This window comes from Bubalus kerabau, chromosome 14, assembly GCF_029407905.1.
Source record: "Bubalus kerabau isolate K-KA32 ecotype Philippines breed swamp buffalo chromosome 14, PCC_UOA_SB_1v2, whole genome shotgun sequence".
NCBI lineage: Eukaryota > Metazoa > Chordata > Mammalia > Artiodactyla > Bovidae > Bubalus > Bubalus kerabau.
The window spans coordinates 47,944,701-47,971,300 of record NC_073637.1 but is presented as its reverse complement, the minus strand read 5'-3'; the positions used below and the strand labels follow the sequence as shown (position 1 = coordinate 47,971,300).

At 40.3% G+C, this 26,600-nt stretch overlaps 1 protein-coding gene and 1 long non-coding RNA gene across 13 annotated transcripts in view; both read right to left on the bottom strand.

Moving 5' to 3' along the window:
- The window catches only part of SAMD12 (sterile alpha motif domain containing 12), a 527,847-nt gene that overhangs the window by 374,773 nt on the left and 126,474 nt on the right, over window positions 1-26,600 (bottom strand). The window lies entirely within an intron of this gene.
- On the bottom strand, window positions 2,428-3,318 carry LOC129626861 (uncharacterized). Its single transcript, XR_008702265.1, has 2 exons — window positions 3,233-3,318; window positions 2,428-3,119 (listed from the first exon to the last, which is right to left on the bottom strand). It is a non-coding gene; the product is annotated as an uncharacterized LOC129626861 (long non-coding RNA).

Sequence of the window (26,600 nt, the reverse complement as noted above, 5' to 3'; positions counted from 1 at the left end):
TTGAAATTTACAATAATAAATACTTAAGAAATTTAACCAAGGAAGTGAAAGAGCTCTACATTGAGGCTAGGAAACATTAAAAACAAATTGAAGGCAACACAATAAAAAATTATCCCATGTTCATGGATTGGAAGAATTAAAGTTGTTAAGATATCCAGACTATACAAAGCCATCAACAGATTCAATGCACTCTCTATCAATATTAGAATGACATTTTAAAACGATGTTTAAAAAATCCTAAAATTTATATGGAACCACCAAAGACCCAAATAGCAAAGCAATCCTGAGAAAGAACAACAAAGAGAGAGGCATCACACTTCCTGATCTCAAACTATATTATAAAGCTACAGTAAACAAAATGGTATGGTACTTATATAAAATCAGACACACAGATTGATGGGGCAGAATCTAGAGAACAGAAATAAACCCATACATGTATGGTTAACTAATATTTGACAAAGGGGCCAAGAATACTCATGAAAAATATAGTCCCTTCAATAAATGATGCTGAGAAAACTGGATATTCATGGCTAAAAGAATGAAACTAGACCCCTGTCTTACACTACTAACAAAAATTAACTTAAAGTGAATTAAAGACTTAAACATAAGATCAAAACCCATAAAACTCCTAGGAGAAAACATAAGAAAAATGCTCCTTGATATGGGTCTTGGCAATTACTTCCTGGATATGTCACTTAAAACACAAGGAAGAAAAAACTATAAATAAACAAGTGAGACTACATCTAGGTAAAAAAAAACCAAAAAACTTATGCACAGGCAAGCAAAACAAAAAGTCAACCTATCAAGTGGGAAAAATATCTGCAAACCATGTACTTGATAAGGGGTTAATATTCAAAATCTATAAAGAACTCATACAACTTAATAGCAAAATCATCATTATCAGATTAAAAAATAGGAAAAGACCCATTTTTCCAAAGAAGATATGCTAATAGCCAAAAGGTACATGAAAAGATGCTCAATATCACTAATCATTAGAGCAATGCAAATCAGAAACACAATGAGATATATCAACTGACACTTGTGAGGCTGTCTATTATTAAGAGATAACATATGCTGGCAAGGATGTGGAGAAGAGGGAACCCTTGTGCACTGTTAGTAGGACAATGGTATAGTAGGAAAGTGATATAGCCATTTTGGAAGAGTATGGAAGCTCTTCAAAAAATTAAAAATTAAACTCCCATGGAAGTGTGAAAGTGTTAGTCCCTCAGTTATGGCTGACTCTTTTCAACCCCATGGACAGTAGCCCACCAGGATCCTCTGTCCATGCAATTTTCTAGGCAAGAATACTGCAGCAGGTAGCCATTTCCTTCTCCAGGGGATCTTCCTGACCCAGGGATTGAAACTGGCTCTCCTGCATTGCAGCAGATTCTTTACCGTCTGAGCTACTATATGATCCAGCAATTCCACTTTCAGGAATATATCCAGAGGAAATGAAAATATTATGCTAAAGAGATATCTGCATCTTCATGTTCACAGAAACATTATTTATAATAGCTAAGAAATGGAAATAACCCAAGTGTCCATCAACAGATGAATGGATAAAGAAATTATGGTATACATAGACATCAAATATTAGTCAACCATAAAAAGGAGGAAATCTTGCCATTTGTACCAAGGATGGATCTTGAGGGCATTATTGGAAGTAAAATAAGTCAAAGAAAAATATGATCTCATATGTAGAATACAAAAACAGAACAAAACCCTCAAACATATAGAAAGAAAGATCAGATTTATGGCTTACAGGTTAGAGTGGAGAGGGATGGGAAATTGGAGGAAGGTGGTATAAAGGTATGCTGCTAAGTTGCTGCTGCTAAGTCGCTTCAGTCGTGTCCGACTCTGTGCGATCCCATAGATGGCAGCCCACCAGGCTCCTCCATCCCTGGGATTCTCCAGGCAAGAACACTGGAGTGGGTTGCCATTTCCTTCTCCTACTATTGAAGGTATAACCTTCCAGCTGTAAGATGAATAAGCATAGGACTATAACTTACATCTTGATGACTACATTTAACACTGCTGTATGGTGTACAGGAAAGTTGTTAAGAGAGTACATCCTAAAAGTTCTCATCACAGAGAAAACATTTTTCACTGTTTTTTGGTTTTCTTAGGGGGGCAGGTATCTTATATGAGATGATAAATGATAACTACATTTATCATGGTAATGATTTCATGATAAACATAAGTGAAATAATTACTCTATAAATCTCAAACTTGTACAGCACTGTGTTATTGATTATATCTCAACAAAATTGGAAACAAAATTTAAAAGAATACAGTCTTTGAAGACAGGTGCTTTATACAATGTATCCAGTATACTGGACAATACTCCCACAGGACTCAGAATCACAATACAGAGTATTGAGGTATATAGTGTGTGTGTGTGGGCGTGTGTGTGTGTTAGTCACTCAGTTGTGTCCGATTCTCTGCAATCCCTTGGACTGTAGCCCGCCAGGCTCCTTGGTCCATGGGGATTCTCCAAGCAAGAATACTGGAGTGGGCTGCCATTCCCTTCTCCAGGGGATATTCCCAATCCAGGGATTGAATCCGGGTCTCCCGTGTTGCAGGCAGACTCTTTACCCCTGAGCCACCAGGAAAGTCATGCAAACAGCAAGATAGGCTAGTACAAATTGTATAATGCAATAGTTTTTTTACATATGTACACACCACGCAATCACAACCTAGATCGAGACAATGGAAAGTTCTATCACCCGTGAAGGTTTCTCTTATGTCCCTTGCTCAACCAGAACTTGTCACATATCACCCTTTCCCCCAGTCTCCAGCCCTAGGGGAGTCTGCTATTCTGGCGCTTCTCTTCCATCTCTTAGTTCCACCTTCTCTTGAACCACACATCACTGAGATAATATAGTGGGCACTCGGGCACCTGGTTTCTTTCGTTTAGCATGAAGTCTGTGATTTTATTCATATTGATACATGCATCAGCCATTTGCTGTGTAGAAAGTATACCATCGTTGGTTTTAGTTCTTTCTTCCCTTCTCCGATTGACAGACACCTAGGTTATTTTCAGTTTGTAGCTATTTTGAATAAAGCTCCTATGATATGAGACTTTGTTTGGACATATTTCCATTTTCTTGGGCAAATACCTAAGAGTAGAATTGCAGAGTCACAGGAGTTGCTTATTTAAATTCATAAAAAACAAAGACACCTCCCTCCCCAACATCCCCACCCCACCCCCCAAAAAAAAACCAAAACCCACCTAACACTTTTCTGAAGAGGTTGCAGCAATTCACACTTTAGCAACAATGAGTAAAAGACGAGTTACTCCACTTTCCAGCCAAACCCTGGTATTGGCAGTTGTTTCAATTACAGCGATTCTGGTAAGAAGGTCATAATGTTTCATTTTGTTTTTAATATGCATTTCTTCGACTAGTAATGATGCTGAGCTTTCAAAAATTTTCTCCAACTCTAACATTACGAAGACATCCCCTTTGCACAGAACTTTTAACAGTAGAAGAGACAAACCTTCCACTGCCAGCAATTTAAGCCACATGCCTCCTCCCAAGTTTCTTCTGCACCAGCTATAAAAGATGGACTTCTTCCCCTTTAAAGATCTCCAGAGAAACCACCTTGACAAATTTCCTTCAGTGATCTGTTCCGGTGCTTTAAAACCCTTCCTGTCAGGATAGTTTTTTCTTTGCATCGACTGGAAACTACAATCCTGTTCATGTGATGGATTTATAATGCCTTTAATTTTCACATTAAAAACTAATTTAAAACATTTTTAGCTCATAATGTCCTTCTGTTCTAAGCACAGTTGTAATGGTTTTTGCTTTATTGTGCTTTTTTAATATTAGCTTCATCTTCTGTTTGACTCATTGAAAGGAAGTATCATGATTTAACTGTTCAAAACATCATGCCAATTGTTAGTATTAGGATACTGAGGTCCTGGTGAACACTGAGGTGGGGGATGGGAGGGAATGGAGGCAGCTCTGTTGTCCAGAAACATCCGAGAGGTTTCAGATTAATATAGGGAAGAAATGGTTCCTTTCCATACCATCACTATGCACCGATCCTGCCTATGTTTCTTCCTTGCAGATAGAAAAGTTTTTTGTTTATTTTTGAGTAAAATGTTTTAAGTCCTAACTAGTTTGTCATTTTCTAAAATGGGAGTCTGATATTGCTGATGTAGTAAATCATTATTATAAGCTAACATATTACAACTACTCAGATATGAGAGTCATTCAACTTTCCTATTTAAGATGCTAATCAACTTCACTCAAGATGAACTGGAGGGGGGCAACCCATTTATTGAGATTTGGTTCCCATGTTCTTGGTAATTAGTTTATAATTGTGGACCATGTCTATCATTTTCCTATACCTTAAACCAGCCACTTGCAGAAATTGAAAGTAAAACCATCAAGTGTTGTGTGTGGATAAAAGATGGTTTCATTTTCATCATTTAACTCCCTAAAGGATAGGGAAACCAAAGAGAAAGCAAACTATCAAAGGAAAGTGGATGAAACAGTGTGTTTAAGAAATCACAGTGAAGCTAGGATGATTTTTTAAAATCGGAAATCTGCGTCAGGACTAGCTTCACCTAGAACTACCAAAAATTCCAAACTGCTTTTTCTTCTCTCTACCCGTTCTTCCTTTCCCTCTCCTTCTCATAAAAGTCTGAAGGCTTGTCATTCAGGGCCACTATGTAAGCTCTTCTTGAGGTCCTCAGGATCTGACCCGAGAATCAGTGTGGCCAGCATGCTCAAGCATCCTTCAAGGCCACAGCCAAGTCCCTGGGAGCAGGCGGGAATAGGAAATGAAGAAGGTGGGCATGCCCCAGCTGCCTCCTAGAGAAATCTCCCAGGAATTTACATCCCCTTGACCAAAACTTGGCAACATGGCCACAAAGAGCTGCAAGTTAGGCTAGGAAATGAAGCTTTTGCTCTGGGCATGCAGTCATGCCCAGATAAAAAATTTTGTTAATATTAAATGAAAAATTACAGGAGGAAACCTGGTAGGTAGCGCTGGACCAACCACATCATTCTACAAAGTAAAGCCAACCACCACATTCCCCTTGCCCCAGCAACATACCACAGCCCTTAATATGATCCACAAGATTTTTTACTGTCTGGCCCCTGACTGTCCTCTTTTGTCACTTTCCCCATTTTTCTCCATGTTCGAGTCATATTTTACTTCTATTCCTTAAATGAGTGAGTTTTGCTTTTTCCACTTTCCAACTTCTTAGGAAACTCATCTCTCATTGCCTCTTCAACTTCACTTGAGTCACTCTTTCTCATCCTCTAAGAATCTGCTTAAATATCATCTCTTTTGGGACACTAAGCTCTCCTGAGTGTGTTTCCTTGCTTTATCCTACTAGAACATCATAGTATAAGGCTTATCTCTCATGCAATTTCTTATTTAATGTCTTTCTCACTCATCCATCTCCAAAATCCATGAAGGCAGGGACCCCATCTATTTTGTTCATCATTGCATTCCTAGTACCTAGCACACTATTTTTATTTTACAGATAAAATTTACAGATAATAAAATGCATACACCTTAAATATACAGTTGATGAGCTTTGATAAGCGTGTTCACCCTGTAATCAATATTGTTGTTGTTAGTCACTAAGTCACGTCTGACTCTTTGTGACCCCATGGACTGCAGCATGCCAGGCTCCTCCATCCACTATCTCCCAGAGTTTGCTCAGGTTCAAATCCATTGAGTCTGTGATGCTATCTAACCATCTCATCCTCTGCTGCCCCCTTCTCCTTCTGTCTTCAATTTTTCCCAACATCAGGGTCTTTTCCAATGAGTCGGCTCTTCTCATCAGGTGACCAAAGTATTGATACTTCAGCTTCAGCATCACCAATACCCTAATCAGATATAGGATGATTCCATTCCCCCAGGAAATTCCGTTATGTCCTCTTCCAATTAGTTCCAACCCCTTACAGTATCTTCTATTTTCTATCACCATAGGTGGTTTTTGCCTGTTTTCATACCTCATTTAAATGGAATCATGCAGTCTGTTTGCTTTTGGGTCTGGTTTCTTTCAACACAATGTCTATGATTCAGTCATGTTGATGTGAGTACAAGTAATCTGTTCTCTTTTAATGTTGCAGAGAGCCACTATCAACCATAATTTGTTGATCCACTCTTGGCTGGACATTTAAGTTGTTTACACATTCAGAGTATTATGAATAAAACTTCTATGAATATTCATGTAGAATTATTTACATGGCTATATGTCTTAATTTCTCTTGGAAATACTTAGGAGTAGAATTGAGTCACTGGGCAAGTATGTATTTAACCTTATATTTACCGTGTTTAGGTTTGAGATGCTGCTGACAGTTTTCGGAAGGTAGTTGCAACATTGTATATTTCCACTCACACTGAAAGAGAGTTCTGATTGCTCCACACCTTCAGTGACTTGATGATGCTGATCTTTTGAAGTTTTGACTATTCTAGGAGTATGACATTGTTTCTCACCATGGTTCTAATTTATATGTCCCTGATCTGATCTGAATGACAATATATTTTCCTGGGCTTATCAGCCACTTTGATATTTTTTTTCTTTTGTGAAGTGCCTAAGTTTTAGACAATTTAAAAAGTAGGGCTGTTTCTTTTTTAATTTGATCTGTATGACTTTATCTATTCAGAATACAGGTCACTTGTCAGATACATGCATCGCATATACTCCTCCCAGTCTATGCAAACACAACGTTTAATGGTAAGAATTAATATATTTTGAATTTTAACAAATAAAGAGTATATACTTAATGTGTACAACATTTTTTTGGTATTAGTTTTATTCTATTTTGTGTATAACTTTAAGTACATAAAGGTTTATTTCCACAGGCCTCAGGAAATGGGTAGAAATCACAGAACAGTCTCTTTTCCCACCAAAAAAGGTTGCATATTTTGGTAAAGTGTTTGTCCTATAGAAAAAAACTGAAATTTGCATTAGCAAGGCTGTGCAAGATTTTTAATGTGAACAACATGTTTTGCTATATGTATACACTGAAATGATTACCACAATCAAACTAATTAACATATTTACTACATCCCATAATGTATAGTGAGAACGTTAGAGATCTATTTTCTTGGCAAATTTCCAGTATATAATACATTATTACTAAGTATAGTCAGTATGCTGTACATTTGAGCTCCAGGATTTATTCATCTTATAACCGAAAGTTTGTATCCTTTGATCAATACCTTACATTTCCCCCCACCTGCTAGCCTCTGGTAACCACTACTCTTCAACACTTTTATTCTAGATTCCACATATAGGTGAGATCATGCAATATCTGTCTTTTGCTTATTTCTTTTAGCAAAATGTCCACCAGATTCATCCATGTTGTCACAAATAGCAGGATTGTCTTCTTTTATAACACTGAATGATATATGTACATATATATCAATATATAACACACAATGGAATATGTATATACACATTTTCTTTATCCATTCCCATCTAGCCATAGACACTTAGATTGTTTCCGTGTCTTTGCTACTGTGAATAATACTGCAATGAACGCAGGAGTACAGATATCTCATCAAGATAGTGATTTTTATTTCCTTTGGATATATTACCAGAAATGAGGCTGCTGGATCAAAATTACTTTCTTAAACATATCAAAAGCCAAAAGAAAGAGTGATGTGCGTCGTCTTATCGTATCTTAAAGGTTTGAGTCATAGATTAGAGTAATATACTACACTAAAATGCAATTCAGTGCAGAAGACATCTGGATATACCAGCATATTAAAAGGAGGAGAGAAAAAATATAAAAACAGAAGAGGAACTTCAACTGGAAAACCTAACACCAGTGATTTGTTAGTAGTCAACGCAGCTAAGGTACTGGCCTGAATATTTATGCTGACACTGGACAGTCCAGAAAAACATCATTTTAAGCAGAAAATAAAGAATATTTGCTACCCAGCTGACCACAGGAGAAACTTGAAGGTCATCTTAGAATTCTCCCTCTCCTTCATCGCTTATCCAGTTAATCACCATGCTAACTGTACTAATTTTCTCTCAAATTGCTTACTCTTTTCCACTCTCACTGATATGACTTCAGATCCTCATCAGCTCTTACAAGCAAAAACCTCTTAATGTTTTCTCCCATCCTCTTTTTGCTGCTGCTCATTTCCTGTGATTCTATTAAACAAAGCCCAGGATCGAGGGCATCAAATGAAACTCATCACCTGCCTCTCCTGCCAAACAAGAGGCCCCAGAGGTGTCCATGTTCTAATCCCTGAGATTTGTGAGTGCCTTCCCTTCCATGGCAAGAGGGATTCTGCAGGCACTTTGTGATTTAGGTGGAGGGAGATGATAGGGGTTATCCAGCTGTGTTCCACGTAGTAACAGGGGTCCTTTTCTGGAGGAGGCAGGAGTATAAGAGTAGAAGACACTTGAAGGTGATTCACCACTGGCTTTGAAGATGGTGGCAGGGGTTGTGAGTCAGGGAGTACAGGTGTCCTTTAGAAGCTGGAAGAGACAAAGTAATAGACCCTCCCTAGAACCTCGAGAAGGAACACAGCCCTGACAGCATGTGGATTTTAGACCTTAAGATTTATTTATTCCGGACTTATGACAAAACAACAACGGCAACAACAAATGACTCCCACTACAGGAAGACAATAAACTTGTGTTGTTTTAAGCCACTCTTTGTGGATATCTGTTGCAACAGCAATAGGTAACTAATCCCATAGGTTTCCCTGCCTTTACTTTGTAAGCACCCGTGTAGCCACGTGCTAGCCATGCCATGCATGTCCATGAAATCTCATTCCATCTGTTGGATGGTGGGGTGTAAGCTCCATGAAGGCAGTCCCAGTACATGCAGGCAAACATATATTTTTAAAAATTTTTATTGGAGTATAGTTGCTTTACAATGCTGTGTTAGTTTCAGGTGTACAGCAAAGTGAATCAGTTATTACATATACATATATCTACTCTTTTTTTTTTTTTTAGATTCTTTTCTCCCATAGGCCATTACAGAGTATTGAGCAGAGTTCCCTGTTCTATACAGTAGGTTCATATTAGATATTTATTTTATAAATAGTGGTATGTATATGTCAATCCAAATCTTCCAATTTATTCCCTCCTACCCTAACCCCCTGGTAACCGTAAGTCAAACATATTTGTTGAATGAATCAGTAAAGGGCTTCAGGCCTCTACACACAGCGTTTCCTCAGTCTTGAATGCCTTTTTCTTTTTCACCTAGTTAATTCCTATGCAATCAAATGCACTGCCTCTGTTCTTGGTTTTCCCCTAAGGAACTGGTTGGTCTTCTCTGGCTGGTGCTCCCAGAAAAGACTCTTTCATCTCTTTATCTCAATTATTTGTGTGCATGGCTGACTACAAGTTCATAAGGACAAAAACCACCTCCTTCCTCTGAGTGCTCAGGACACATCACACAAAGCAGAGGCAATAAATGTCTGTAAATGGATGCCTTCCACTAATGGCAAGCCACTCCAGTATTCTTGCCTGGGAAATCCCATGGACCCATGGGGTTGCAAAGAGTCTGACATGACTGAGCAACTACACACACACACTCACCGCCAATCATATATGCTGAGAACAGGGGTTACCAGTGCTGCAGTCCCCCATTGTGTCACCACGAAGAAATTACAGAAACTTCCCTAGGCTGCCTTTCTGTAGGCCGAGGATATGACACTACATACATTATAGAGCTACTCTAAGAATCACATGAGTGAATGTCCATAAAGAAGATGGAGTACCTGACAAGTACCGGACGGTAAACGTTGGTTTACTCTCATTAACCTCATCACCTTGGTGCTGTTGTTCAGTTGCTAGGTCACGCCTGACCCTTTGTGACCCCATGGACTGCAGCACGCCAAGCTTCTCTGTCCTCCACTATCTCCCAGAGTTTGCTGAAACTCACGTCCATTGAGTTGGTGATGCTATCTAATCATCTCATCTTCTGCCACCCCTTTCTCCTTTTGCTGTCAATCTTTCTTAGCATCAGGGTCCTTTCCATTGAGGCAGCTCTTTGCATTAGGTGGCCAAACGATTGGAGCTTCAGCTTCAGCCGCAGTCCTTCCAATGAATGTTTAGGGATTTCCTTTAGGATTGACTGGTATGATCTCTTTGCAGTCCAAGGGACTCTCAAGAATCTTTTCCAATACCACAGTTTAAAAGCATCAATTTTTCGGTGCTCAGCCTTCTTGTCACTAACAGAGGACGTTAAAGACTGTGGGGTGAAATTAGGCAATATGTATAAAATAGGAAGAGATCCAAATGTGTCAACAGATTGTCACGGGATGTGCCCCTGTGGGTATAGGACTGACCTGGCACTTGGGTATTCAGCAAGCCATCCAGCATAGGAGAACTCCACATTCCAAAGCTTCAGTGGGTATAATACAGAGTAATATCAACATTCATATTCTCTCCTAGTCCCCCAAAAATGGTTCCAAATAAACTGACTCTGTGAAATATTTTTCTTCCAAGTTCAGCGGGGTATGATTTTGACATGATCACTTTAAGAAATCTATACATGGTGACCAACTGAAAACTGGTAAGAAACTTCAATATCAACCAGAAAATAATCTGCAAAGACTTGTAGGTATTTCTGGCCAGTTATTCATCTTATCTCTTTCTCTCTTTACAATGGTTATGAGAATGGGACCTGGATCCTGCTGCCTGGTTGAAGCCACAGTTACTGATACTCAAGTACTCAGCAATACAGTTTCCTCATGTGTAAAACAGGGCGAACACTGACTTCTTAGGGTTTTAGCAAGAATTAAGTGACGTAATAAATACAAGGCACTCAGGGAAAATGCCTGACACATTTAGGTGCTCATTAAAAGTTAACTCTTACCATCATTAATCAGTATGCTTTCAAATAATACAATGTGTTATATCAAGGGTAGCAGACAGGCTATTTTGGACTTAAGAGACTAGAAAACATGTTTTTTTTAAGAATCATAAGCATTTGGGAATATTTATTTCCTCTAAAAAAGGTGACTTTCTGAGGCCCCATATACTTAATCAAGAACTTTCAAGTTCTTAGATACGTAAAAAATGGCTGAACTCTATGTAAGAAATCTGTTAAGATATGCTAATGAACTACGAAATGTTAGAGGAGACATCAATTAGACTTTAAGACCAGAATGAAGTTTTCAAAGACAGAAACAGATGGAGATGATGAAAAAAAGGAATGAAGAAAATGGCACAGGAGTAGGTGGACGTGGAATACATCTCTCTCCATGGATACATCAGGAATACACCTTCAGACCCAGAAGTGTATGCAGAACACCAGCTGAGAGCGGACAGGAGTACCTGACCAGTGGAAAAGAATATATAGACCCACGCAAAACTCAGTAGGACGAAGGAACTAGGGGGAAAAACAGGGGTGTTAATAGGACTGGACCTGCCCTCAGCAAGTGGGGGAATGGAAGCAGGGGTCTGATCCCCACATTGGGGCAATTGTCTGAGTCAGAGGATAAACTTTAAGGCTGAGGGTGAAACAGCTGATCTGTGGCAGACTAACTGTAATGAGAATCAGACAGTTCTTGCCGCAGCCATACATACCCTGGACAGGGACTCAGGTCCCCCAGAAGGCGCAGTGGCTGGGAGCTGGAATTTAGGGATTGTGGAGCAATCCCAGGGCAAGCGCTGCTGTTGACTGTGGAGAGATGAATGGACAGGATGTGAGAGAGGAGACTGTGGTGGGAAATGCCTGTGGAAGAAAGCCGGGCAGCCATGGAAGCAAGGCGATACTGTTGAGTCACGCATGGGGGGTGGAGCCATCACCGTAGCCTCTCTCCCCAAATGCCAGCATCTGCAGCTGACCAACAGAGAGGCTGGCCCGTCAAACGCCTGATGCACTCAACTACAGAGTAGGACCCCACCTAGGGTGCTCCTTTAAGTGCCTGACCTGCTGATCTACAGAGTAGGATTCCATCCAGGGGGGTCCCTCTCTGTGCCTGACATGCTGAATAACAGAGAAGGACCCCAGGCAAGGGAGCCCTCTAAGTGCCTGAATGGCAGAGCTATGGAGAACGACTGGCCAAAGAGGCCTTCTGATCACCAGCTACAAGAGGCTCGAAAAAAGGCTCTGATAGGGCCAGAACTCCTGTGGAGGAGGCAGTCCATGTCCCTGCACACTTGGTGCCACCAGGGTCCTTGCAAGAGAAGCAGCTGTGACACCTTCATGCTCAACTCTCACTGGGGCAGAGTTGCCACAGTGAGTCCTGCATCTATGCATGCAGGGTCGCTTCAGCAGTGTCCAACTCTTTGCAACCCTGTAGGCTGTGGTCTGCCAGGCTTCTCTGTCAGCGAGAGGGGTTCTCCAGGCAAGTATACTGGAGTGTATCGGCCAATACTGGTTGTCATACCCTTCTAGAGCACTGTATTTCCTGCTGCCAGAACCTGGTGCTGCCAGAACCCCTGCGACCCAAGCAGCTGCACCACTTCCACACCTGGCCTCAGAGGGGCAAACCCAAGCCCTCCAGGGCAGCCTCAGGAGTGAACCCCAGTGGACTAAGTTACTAGAGCTAATCAGTGAATTTAGAAAAGTTGCAGGATACAAAATTAATATACAGAAATCACTTGCATTTCTATATACTAACAATAAAAAATCAGAAAGAGAAATTAAGGAATCCATCCCATTCACCATTGCAACAAAAAGAAATATCTAGGAATAAACTTACCTAAGGAGGCAAAAGAACTGTACACAGAAAATTATAAGACACTGGTGAGAGAAATCAAAGACAACATAAACAGATGGAGAGATATTCCATGTTCCTGGGCAGGGAGAATCAATATTGTGAAAACTACTATATTACCAAACACAATCTACAGATTCAACATGATCCCTATCAAATTACTAATGGCATTTTTCACAGAACTAGAACAAAAAGTTTCACAATTCATGTGGAAACACAAAAGACCCTGAATAGCCAAAGCAGTCTCGAGAGAGAGTAATGGAGCTGGAGGAATCAATGTTCCTGACATTAGACTATACTACAAAGCTACAGTCATCAAGACAGTATGGTAGTGGCACAAAAACAGAAATATAGACCAATGGAACAAGATAGAAAGCCCAGAAATAAACCCATGCATCTATGGGTACCTTATTTTTGGCAAAGGAGGCAAGAATATACAATGGGGCATAGACAGCCTCTTCAATAAATGGTGCTGGGAAAACTGGACAGCTGCATGTAAAAGAATGAAATTAGAATAGTTCCTAATACCATATAATAAGGTAAACTCAAAATGGATTAAAGACCTAAATAAAATACCAGAAAATATAAAACTCTTAGAGGAAAACATAGGCAAAACACTCAACATAAATCAAAGCAAGATCCTCTATGACCCACCTCCTAGAGTAACAGAAATAAAAAAACAAAAGTAAACAAGTGGGACCTGATTAAACTTAAAAACTTTTTCACAGCAAAGGAGACTATAGGCAAGGTGAAAAGACAACCCTCAGAATGGGAAAAAATAATAGCAAATGAAACAACTGACAAAGGATTAATTTCCAAAATATACAAGTAGTTCATACAACTCAATGCCAGAAAAACAAACAACCCAATCAAAAAGTGGGGAAAAGACCTAAACAGACATTTCTCCAAAGAAGACATACAGATGGCTGACAAACACATGAAAAGATGCTCAACATTGCTCATTATTAGAGAAATGCAAATCAAAACCACAATGAGATATCACCTCAAAATGGTCAGAATAGCCATCATCAAAAAAGTCTACACACAATAAATGCTAGAGAGGGAGTGGAGAAAAGCTCTTGCACTGTGGTGGGAATGTAAATTGATACAGCCACTATGGAAGATGGTATGGAGATTCCTTAAAAAACTAGGAATAAAACCACCATATGACCCAGAAATCCCACTCCTAGGCATATACCCCGAGGAAACCAAAATTGAAAAAGACACATGTATCCCATTGTTCATTGCAATACTATTTATAATAGCTAGAACATGGAAGCAACCTAGATGTCCCTCAGCAAATGAATGGATAAAGAAGTTGTGGTACATATACACAATGGAATATTATTCAGCCATAAAAGGAATGCATTTGAGCCAGTTCTGATGAGGTGGATGAACCTAGAACCTATTATACAGAGTGAAGTGAGTCAGAAAGAGAAAGATCAATATCATCTTCTAACACATATATATGGAATCTAGAGGAATGGTACTGAAGAGCTTATGTACAGGGCAGAAATGGAGAAACAGACATGCAGAATAGGCAGACTTATGGACATGGGGAGAGGGCAGGAGAGGGTGAGATGTATGGAGAGAGTAACATGGAAACTTAAACTACCATATGTAAAATAGATAGCCAACGGGAATTTGCTTTATGGCTCAGGAAACTCAAACAGGGGCTCTGTGTCAACCTAGAGGGGTGGGATGGGGGGGAGATGGGAGGAAGATTCAAGAGGGAGAGGATATATGTATACCTATGGCTGATTCATGTTGCGGTCTGACAGAAAATAGCAAAATTCTATAAAGCAATTATCCTTCAACAAAAAATTAAAAAAAAAAATAAAGAAATGAAGTTAGGAAGCAGGAAGATTGAAACAGAGGAGTAATTAAACAGAAGAAGTAGGAACCAATAATTACTGCAGTGAAATAATGGGGGGCAGAGCTGTAGCCAAGGGCATCACAGTGAACCTGGACACCCTTCCCAGACCCGGTAGCTCTGATACCAGCTGAGACAACTGACTTTGCAGTCCACTTAGGGTTTCAATGGCTATTGATCACAGACACTGTCTCTGCTGAAGGACTTTATTTACGCAGCTATATGCTACTCCCTGGCTTCCCAAGGTGGCGCTAGTGGTAAAGGACCCAACTAAGACACAGGAGACTCAGGTTCCATTCCTGGGTCAGGAAGGTCCCTGGAGAAGGGCATGGCAACCCATTCCAGTATTCTTGCCTGGAGAATCCCATGGACAGGAGAGCCTGGAGAGCTATAGTCCATGGGGTTGCAAAGAGTCAAAGCGACTTAGCATGCAGGCATGCTACTCCCTGGAATACGGGCTCATTAGCATGGTACATAAAAGGTAAAAAGATATTGTTTTCAATGAAACATTAAAAACTTAAAGCTAATCTGTTTTATTTAAATTCTTCTTGAGAGTCTTGTATCTTATGTCCCAACATTCCTAGAGGTACATGGCAGGTGTTGGGAGTATCACCAAACCAAGCTGGGGGATTCCTGCTCTGAATTTCTAGTAACATTAACAACTTCATCCCTTTTTTCTGCCTCCAAAACCTATGATGCTAGATGTTTTGTGGTAATATAGATCTCCTTTGTTTTGTTGTTTAGTTGCCAAGTTGTGTCTGACTCTTTCGTGAGCCCATGGACTGAACCCCACTAGGCTCCTCTGCCCATGGGATTTTCCAGGCAAGAATACTGGAGTGGATTGCCATTTCCTTCTCCAGGGGATCTTCTTGACCCCAGGGATTGAACTCGTGTCTCTTGCATCTCCTGTGCTGGCAAGCAGATTCCTTACCACCGAGCCACAGATCTCCTATCCAAACTGAATTCCTGGGAAAAGGTTGGTGTTTACACCTGGTATTCCCATGGCTTACAGAGTTCAACATGTAGAAGTGATGTTGCTAAAACATCTTGATAGGAAGAACAAACCCCAAGGATGTCTATTTATTCATTTATTCCATGGGGTCGCATAGAGTCGGACATGACTGAGTGACTTTCACTTTCATTCATTTATTCATTCAACAAATATAGACTGGGCTCCAAAGAGGTGTGAGGTATAAAGTAGAAGTGGTTGATTTAAATTGGAAAGGAGGTGAAGCACCCTCACTCTGAGAATCTAGAACCTTGTATTACCACATGAATTGGGCACATGCTTTATGACCCTGCTGAGTTCAAGTGGTTTGACACCCCTTTGCTCTCCAGTGAACACACACTGGCTCATATACAAAAGGATCTGATAGAGTCTGTACCACTCAGTATAGGGTAGGTTATATAGCAATGACTCCCAATTTCAAGGGACTTAACAATGAATGTATACTTTCTAATCATACTACAAGTCAAGTGCAGCAGCTCAGCTCATCAGAGATGCTCAGGAACCCAGGGTGACAGAGACCTCATCCTGGCATTGTTTCCATGATGACCACACAGAGGAAGAGACCACTTGGTCTGAAACTATCCATTACATGCTCCAGCCTGAAAGTGGCAACCATCGCTTCCACTCAGTCTCCCTGGCCGGAACCACTCAACCAGATGGGAAGCAGAAAGTTCACTCTCCATGTGTCCAGAAGGAGAGGTGGATCAAATATTGTTAGCTAGGAGTAGTGATTTAACACAAGTGGCTTGTGATAAGGAGGGAGAGGAAGTGTGGAAATATGAAAAGGACAATTAACTTGATCTAGTCCCATCTCCATGACTAATTAGCCCCCTGTCCACAAAGTTACTTAACTTCCCTAAAATTAGATGGCAATCATCTCTCTCCTCCCTACCCTGGATGGTGGGTCTACAGTTTCAGTGAAGCAGTGGGACACTAAAAACACTCTGAAAGCACACATACTCTAGAAATGTAGAATGTGCTGAATATGAGTTTCACAAGTCCAAGGAGGACATGGTTGGCCAGTGCTTGAGAAAAACTCATAAACACTGGAGGCTGCCAAGAGATCAGCATGGATAAAAACACAAATGACTTATGAATCTTGGCCACAGATTCCAAGGACAAGAGCTTCAAGGACTTTTTCCTATTGGATAATGAAAATAAATGGCTTCCCTGCAATGCAGGAGATGCTGGTTCGATCCCTGGTTGGGAAGATCCCCTGGAGGAAGAAACTGCAACCCACTTCAGTATTCTTGCCTGGGAAGTACCATGGACAGAGGAACCTGGTAGGCTACAGTCTGCTGCTGCTGCTCCTGCTAAGTCGCTCCAGTCGTGTCCCGACTCTGTGCGACCCCATAGATGGCAGCCTATCAGGCTCCCCTTCCCTGGGATTCTCCAGGCAAGAACACTGGAGTGGGCTGCCATTTCCTCCTCCAATGCGTGAAAGTGAAATCGCTCAGTCGTGCCTGACTCTTAGCGACCCCATGGACTGCAGCCTACCAGGCTCCTCTGTCCATGGGATTTTCCAGGCAAGAGTACTGGAGTGGGTTGCCATTGCCTTCTCCAGGCTACAGTCTATGGGACTGCAAAAGAGTCACACACAACTTTGCAACTAAACAACAACAATGCAAAAAAAAGGATGCTGACCCTCCTTGACCTCTGAGTCTCCTTAAAAGAATCAATCAACATATGTGATGAGAAGAACATCTGGAGCACAGGGATGGTCTCCATTCAGGGAAGTCATTCCTGATTCTTCCAGCCAAAACCGCTCAGTCTTTCCTTTAGGTTGAGAATACAATTATCTGACCTTCTTTTCATATTTATTTTGTCCTTACTTGGATTAGAGTCAGTGATAGTCTTTTTCCCTGACCCCCGCCCAATTCGAGGTCACTACAGGTTAGACTGTCTGCTCACTCACCTCCATCACTGGCTAGCATGGTGATCTGTATCCAGCAAATGTGGATGGGGTGCCTCTCTAGCCACTTTTTCTGTCATTTCCATTTTCTCTTGTCTTTCTCAAATAGCTCTTAACTAATGAGGATTTGGTACCTTAGAGCCAATCTAGCATGATCACTTTTTCTTGATGTGAACCTTCCTTTTACTCATCTTCCCTTTTTTTCAAACTTTCAAAACTGTCAGTTTTCCATCCCACGCTCTGATGTCTTGCTTTCTACAAAACTAGCTGCTCATCACAGCTGCCTAGGAAGCTTTCTGAAATATGCATACACATTCCTCATCCCCACAAGATCAATTATATCATTTTCTAGATGTGCCCTTGGAATACATCCAGTTTGGACACTGGCCCTCTGAGTGACATCTGGGAAGCATCTTTACAGTGGGCTTCCCTGGTAGCTCAAATGGTAAAGAGTTTGCCTGCAATGCAAGAGACCTGGGTTCGATCCCTGGGTCGGGAAGATCCCTTGGAGAAAGGAATGGCTACCCACTCCAGTACTGTTGCCTGGAGAATCCCCATGGACAGAGGAGCCTGGCTGGCTACAGTCCTTAGGGTTGCAGAGAGTAGGACACAGCTGAGCCAACCAACACTTCCACTTTACAGTGTGTTTTCCTGGGTGATAAGTGGTACCTCCCACAGACGACAAGTTTATCAGCAGAAACTTACGCTACTTAGTCTAATGCAGTGCTTCTCCAAGTAACATGCATATAAATCATCTATAACCTGCACAGGAGATTTATCAGTCACTGTTAAAATCCAGACTGATTCAGCAGGTCTGGGGTTCAGTCCACGCTTATGCATTTCTAACAAACCTCCAGGCTGCTGGTGGGCAGATCATACTTTTAACCATTCTGTTAGTTTGCTCATTGGGAGGCTATTTTAAAACAGCATCTTCCAGGGACTGTTAGGCAAAAGCAATCTTTTATTAGCTTGAATATTTATGTTCAAGTTTTTAACATTGCTTATTATAAAGTCAGCCAATTCTAAAGGCCAGTAAAGCTGTTTTGATGAATGCAAAATTTGAACTCATGGGTTATGTAAGACAAATGCATAATATTAGCATGTGTATTTAGTTTATTTTTGCATGTTTCCTGATGAATGCCCTGATTCATAGAGACAAAAATAATCATCATCATTTACAACTATTTAGCAGGCTGTTTACAATCTTAGGTTAGGTGTCAATGAAACAGAAATGACAGGCAAAGCTTTTCTCTCTATTATCTGCAAGTCAAGGCAAGTTAAAGTACTAATGATCTGCGGTGCATTCATCTGGAATACCTTGAAGAGTGTATTTTCACTCCAGTGTTCAATGAGTGAAAATGTATATAAAACTGAACTCAAGAGGAAGGCAGTTTAAAAACCACACATTGATCCTAATAAGTGGATTCAGTAGGCTTTTTCAGCATCCAGTTATGGCCTCTGCAGAGGATGAATTTGAAAATAGGGGAAAGGTAAGAATAGCATCACTTAAAGGTCTCTTAAGTGGTAAACTGAGAGTAGCACCTTTGTCTGATTCTCTATGCCAGGCCAAGCACATAGGCCTGGTTTCTGGGAAGTTGCAGGATAAGGATTCTTTCCCCTTTTTCTCTTGGTAAAGTTCATGAAAAACAATACATTTGTCAGAGTAAACCACTAATGTGACAAGCACTATAAATAACCACAAAGAGCAGAGAATGCTTGTGTGTGAGGCAGAGATATTAAAAGCATCAAGGTAACAATTTTTTATGCTCAGTGGATGGTTCTGCCTCAATATTAAAGAGCTCAGTGGCTTTTAATGATGAAAAAATTATGCAAACATTAAAAAACAATTTTATATAATTATTTGGAGTTTGCTTTCATTTTACAAACAGCAATTTAAAATAAATCCATTAATGCTGTCTGTGGGGATTTCTCACAAGTAAAAGGAAATGTATCAATGTACTGTCATTTGGTTTAATACTAGAAATAAGCTCTCTTTCCAGTAGTGCATTATAAAAGGAAATTAAGAAACTTATGTGATTTCTTCTGTGGCTGGGACATTAACGACTTCTGAGTATTTAATGAGTAGAGTTCTTTCATGAAAAGGTTTTAAAGTCATCTGTTCATTTAACAAATATTTACGCATAAGATAACTGTGCTCAGGACTCCCTTCCCACTAGCCAACAGCACTTCTTGGGCTCAACTCATCAATGACTCCTTTTCACCCTCTAGAATGAGGTCAAAATTCATCCACAAAGCGTGAAAAGTCCACTGAGAGTTGGCTATTTGTTTCAAGATGATGTCATCTTTCATCACTTTAAAAAGTTGAGAATAGACCCTGTTCCAAGGCTAAACAGTCAGTCAGATATCAAGCGCCACCTGGTGGTGGGAGGGGGAATCACAATACTGCCACCATCTCCCTGCACCTCTCATTCTCTAGAGTCAATCCTTCACCATGACTACCACCCTCTATTTTTTGCCACAGATAAAATCCAATTAAAATAATTGCCTGGAGAAGGACTAAAAGAGAAAATAAACACAAAATGGTTGCCTAAGGTGATTTTTTAGCCTGAGAGGAGCAGTGATATTAACTTTGCAAGTTGGTTATAGTGGATGGGTTATAACTCAAACCTCCTTATTTAAGTTTATTTTGGGGGTTATCAAAACTTAAGTCCTCAAAAACAGTGTTTTAGATTAATCATCCCATAGAAATGGTCTTCGTCACATTATTTCCTTGGCTCATCTAGATCCTCTGCAACTATTAAATCAGTCTTTCCCTAGCCCCTCATTCTCCTGGTTTTTTTTTTTTTTTTCTGTTACCATATTATGAAGTTCATATTCACCATGCCTTCATCTATATTCTGAGGTCACAGTTGAGTGGGAAGGAAAGGTTGTTACCTACAACGCAGTCACGAACCAACCTTCATAAACCCACAGCAAAACAACACACGCCTGTCTGTGATCTGCCTTTTCCAGACCAGGCATTACAAAGAAGCCCAGATGAGAGCAACACAGTAATAATGGCTAGATTTTCTTTAATGAGTACACACCTAGTGCCAGGTCCATCTAACCCTTAAAACACCATGCTGCTAAGTTGCTTCAGTCATGTCCGACTCTGTGCGACCCCATGGACTGCAGCCTACCAGGCTTCTCCGTCCATGGGATTCTCCAGGCAAGAACACTGGAGTGGGTTGCCATTTCCTTCTCCAGAAGGAAACACTATAAGGCCCACCACAAGGGAATGGTGACTTGGCTGTTAATCATTTTGTCTATTCTTTCCAAATATGCACAGCTGGTGAGACCATGTGGGGAACAGGGTGTGCCTTTGACTTGCTATTTCCAAAAGGCTTGGGTGGATACTGTGAAAACTCAGGGCTTATCAGAGGATGTAGTGGTTTGAATAGCACACACTCCACCTCCCCCACAAAAGCTAAGTCCATGTCCCAAATCCCTGGAAACTGTGAATGTATTTTTGCTTCCACGTGACTTGTATCATCACCACTTATTATTTTTTTCCTTTTTTGGGTAGGAAATGCTTTTCTGTATTATTGTTAAATATGGGGCACTTAGGGGCACACAGCAAGTCCTCAGACAATACATTCTATTTTCAGCCAAATTCCTGGGGGCAATCAAAAAGGTAGGCAGAGCATGACAGAGGTGGAGATATGAATGAAACGGATAAACGCATTTTCTCCAAACTCATTTCATTCTTCAACTTTGAACATAGTTCCAGGCCCAGGCAACATTAAAAATGGAACTCTAATGGTACAAAGTGATTGAAAGTCTGCTATAATACCATAGTGATGGATCAAATTTCTTATGAAATCTGCTCTGTAATAACATTTCATATTCTTAATAATGCTCTGGCCTAAATATTGGGGAGGCGTTGCCACTTGGGAAGCAAGTGGATGATAAAAAAAATATACCAAGAGTATTAGCCCTCTTCCTTTATGTTTCAATAATTGTCTGGTAAGGACTTCCCTGCTGGCTCAGTGGTAAAGAATCCACCTGATAATGCAAGAGACACAGGTTTGATCCCTGATTCGGGAAGAACCCACATGCTGCGGAGCAGTTAAGCCCATGCGCCATAGCTATTGAGCCTGTGCTTTAGGGCCTGGGAGCTGCAGCTATTGAGCCTACGTGCTGCAACTGTTGAAGCCCACGTGTTCTAGAGCCCATGCTCAGCAACAAGAGAAGCCACAGCAATGAGAAGCCTGCACACTGCAGCTAGAGAGCAGCCCCCATTGGCCACAACCAGAGAAGAGGCCGTGCAGCAATGAATACCCAGGACAGCCATAAATAAAATAGAATAATTGTCTGGTAAGAGAAAAGCATTCCTTTCTTGGGTGATTGTGAACTGATCCTCCAGAAGGTATGAAAAGATCCCAAATATAGAGAAATGTACATCTCTTTGTGTTTCTATTGGTATTTTATAAATGTCAAATAATCGCTTAAAACTTTAGAAGTTCTTGTAGGAATGAATTTGGCCAACTAACCAAAGTTTAATAAGATCTAACCCTCCGGGACTGATTCACAGCTGAAACAGTCACCTTGTCGATTGTGATTAAACCCACAGGCTAGACCTCATAGTGGCTGGGACAACAGAGGGGAGGGGGCCTGCACCTGAACTTCAGCAAAATCACTGGAGGGTGTCAGAAATCACTTCCCAAGGAACAGAAATTGTACTGTGTCTTCATGAAATGGCCTTGACTCTTGGAGGGCAAGAATGAATACATCTGTACATGATCTGTTCTTGAAATGGCTCTATTTCTGAAATGTAGAAATACGTGACTTAGTAAAAAATCCTGTAATTTCTTTGACTTCTGTCCTTAACATGTCTTAAATAGTCAACACTGACTATTATTTATCTTAGATGTTAAATCTTGATAGAAAGGTGATGTTTGTATAATACTTTATTGTACCCTAAAGTAACAATATATGTAGTTACTGTGTAACAAATTATTTCAATAATTTGGAATAACATTGGTAGATAGAGATAATATTAAGGGTGAGAATTATCTGTGCAAGCAAAAGAAGTTACACATATACACAAACACACACGTATACAAATATACAGTTGACCCTTGAATGACATGGGTTTGAACTGTGGGTCTACTTATATGTGTGTATTTTTCAATAGTAAGTGCTACACTATTTATTATATGTTTGGTTGAATCCATGGATGGGGAGGACCAGCTCCTCCCCATCCTATACATTACAGGCATTTAACAATTCTTCATAGAGTTCCTGTCAAAAGCTTGCTTGGATCAACAGTTAAAAATGCTAATAACTCCAGCTTGTTCAAGGCTCAACTGTACACGATTGTTTCCTTTTCATACTCCTACATTTTAATGTTAGGCTAGTACTTTACAATTACTAATCTTTTATAACTGTGGTTCTCAATTTTTACTTCACATAAAAACCTCCTGGGAGGCTTGGTGATCAGCACTCATCTCACCAAAAAAAAAAAAAAAAAATTCTTCCCCAAGAAGGCTTAGGGTGGGGCTCAGGAGCCTTCACTGACAAGCATGTCATGTGATTCTGGTCCAGATCACACTAACAAGGAAGAATTTCACTCAATTGTTCAGTATCACAATCATTTTTTTTAATGAGAAAGAGAACTATATTTATTTATGGAGGTTAACTTTTATAATCATTTCATGGCAAATAGATGGGGAAAAAATGGAAATAGTGACAGATTTTATTTTCTTGGGCTCCAAAATCACTGCAGACTGTGACTACAGCCATGAAATTAAAAGACACTTGTTGCTTGGAAGGAAAGCTATGACCAACCTAGACAGCATATGGAAAAGCAGAGATATCACTTTGCCAACAAAGGTCCATATAGTCAAAGCTATGATTTTTCCAGTAGTCATGTACGGATGTGAGAGTGGGACCATAAAGAAGGCTGAGTGGCAAAGAATTGATGTTTTCAAATTGTGGTGCTGGAAAAGATTCTTGAGAGTCCCTTGAACAGCAAGGAGATAAAACCAGTCAATCCTAAGGGAAATCAACCTGAGTATTCATTGGAAGGACTGATGCTGAAGCTGAAGCTCCAATCCTTTGGCCACCTGATGCAGAGAGTCGACTCACTGGAAAAGACCCAAAACTGGGAAAGATTGAAGGCAGAAGAAGGAGGTGACAGAGGATGAGAAGGTTGGATAGCATCTCTAACTCAAAGGACATGAGTTTGAGCAAACTCCGTGAGATAGTGAAGGGCAGGGAAGCTTGGTGTGCTGCAATCCATAGGGCCGCAAAGAGTCATACACAGCTTAGTGAATGAACAACAACTTTTATAATATTCCATTACTGCCTATAAAGTATATATAAAATTTAACCTTGAACTTTGAGTAAAAGATTCCTCCAGAGAATTCCAGGAAGAGTCATTCATATAATAAATAAAGTGAAAGCACCCCTTCCCTCCATTACGCAGTATACCTTTGCTTTGCCCGAGTCAGCAGACAAAGGGGTGTCATGTTGGACAGCAGCTACTGGTCAAGCTTAGATAATTACAGTCTAGCTCTATGAGGCAGTAAATACCCCAAACCTCTCTAACCACTTCAAAAAAACCCCAAAAGCAGCAGCTGGGGCAGGAGAGTACTATTTATTCATTTAACAATTCTTCACCGAGTTCCTATCAAAAGCTTGCTTGGCTCAACAGTTAAAAACGCTAATAACTCAAACTATTCAGTAGATAGAATGCAAAGTGTCAATGTGGTTACTTTTCTATGGATTCTAACATTATCAAAGCTTGAAATTCTTCTTGAAAGTCAAGTTAAAAGGTATTAACACCACCACTGTCATTTAAAAAATAAACTGACTGTGACAGCCTGGGATATTATATTTTTCTTCACAAGGAACCTACTGGAATTCAAATATTATCACTGACAACTCATCTAGAACTGTAGAAGGAAATTGAACCATTAACAAAAGGGATGTCTTAGTGCAACAGATTCACTGAATTAGAAAAGAATAAATAAATAAATACAAAAACTCAAAAGCTGCAGAGATTAATTTAATTTGGTTGCTTCCCTGGAAAGCACTCAGAATGATGGAAATAGGAAAGTGGAAAAAAAAAAAAAAAAGATTGATTCCTATTTAGAGGAACTGACAGCAATTGAAATTGAAATGTTCATATGAAAGAGAAAGCCATTAAAAACTGTAGGTGATTTGACAATTCCACCTTTGTCCCCCACAGTTTACGGTGTTATTTTAAGCAACGTAATATGCAGTGTCTAGCAGGTCAATTGACAAATTTAGAAATCTCTGGATGGTAAAATTAAAAAAAAAAAAAAAAAAAGAGTGCCTGAATAGATGTTTTGTGGATTGGAAAATCTGGGTAGATTTGATAATGCAAACTTCAGAGCAGTGTTTGCTGAACCTCTGCTGTGTCAATTATCATGGCAGGGCCCTAGCAACTCTATAGTTCCGGTTGAAGAGGCACTTTCTTTCTTACATTCCCGCTTCAATAGCAAGTTCTAAAGTAAAGGGGAAAAAAGACAATTTAGAAGATTTCTCAACACAATGCAACACAAAATTCACAACAGAATGAAGGTCTGTAACTGGGCTTGACAACCTCATAAAGATCAGTTAGTAGCAAATTAAACAGACACAATTTGGTTGTATTAATAGTTAAAAGCATTTACCATAGTGATGTCTTTAAAAGTATCCATTTATTGAGCAAAAGTGCACAACAGTGACAAATTCACATCTGTATCAAACAAAGCTTTGGCCTCTTTGCAACCAATTGTTGCTACTTGTAGGACAGACATAAAAAGCAAACTTGCCCTTCCTGTTTATCAGTGATATTGAGCCTCCAATCCTAAGTGAGTAAATCACAGTTGAGCCTTTCTAAGAGAACAAAGTATTATTTCAGTGGACTTCTTTTGTCTTCCAACTCTGCATCGGTTCCCCTTCATCTGGAAATAACTCCAATTTCCCTGGAGGCACCTCTCTCCCACTCCCAGGCCCATATTTCAGTTGGACAGGTGAATACAATCAGCGTGGTTCCTTAACTCTGAAGATGTTGGCAAGAACTCCCAAGAAAGAGACATCTGTCTACTGGACCTGACCTGGGTATTGTACACATGCAGAGGCCCTGCTGTAGAGCCAAAAGAGAAAAAGGAGACCTAAAGGAGGAGATCCGTGACACTGTGAGCTCTGGATCCGCCATGTCTGGCCACCATCGGCTTTTCCAGTGCTGTGCTATGTTGTGCTTAGTTGCTCAGTTGTGTCTGACTCTTTGTGACCCCATGAACTGTAGCCCGCCAGGCTCCTCTGCCCATGGGGATTCTCCAGGCAAGAATACTGGAGTAGGTGCCATGCCCTCCTTGAGGGGATCTTCCCAACCCAGGGATCGAACCTAGGTCTCCTGCATTGCAGGCAGATTCTTTACCATCTGAGCCACCAGAAAAGTCCAGTGTTATGTCGTGAGTCCATACATATTGATCCCATCATTTGACTGATTAACTGCATAAGACAGTACAAGGTACTTTACTATCACTTAGAATTGAACAAATCCCAGAGAAAGTAAACAATTCACATTTCACTGAAACATCAGGTTCTCAATAAACAATATTTTTACGAGACTACAATAAAGGGTAATTAAACCACCAGGCTGTTGGCAGAAACACTGAGTCTTTCAGTGCAGTGCTGAAATACTCAGCATGGCAACGAGTTCCTTAAGATCTAGTTCCTTATGATCTAGTTTCCCAATGAAATGGTCCAGAATATTGTTCTCGGCTTCCTAAGATCTACCTATACTGGTCTATCCATATCCAAACCCACCCTACCCTTTCATGCCTCTTTGATACTGCTTGTCATTCTCTTGTTTTGGAATGTATTCCCAAAATCTCTTCCCCACTGTTCCACTTATAGACTATCCTTTACAGCCAAGTTTAAGCAACATCTCCTCCATGAAGCTTCACCGAAGTCTTCCCATCAGATATAATTATTCCCTTCTCTACAAAGCTCTTATACCAAGCAATGTATGTGAAAAACCTTCCAAACACTTTGGGGGAGTATATAAAGTCAGTTATTTTTAATATGATTGAGCACTCTTATCATTGTTTTTCTTGCACTTATATTGTATGTGTGTATCTTCTTCATTTGACTCTTAACTGCTTGAAGGCAGGCACTGGTTT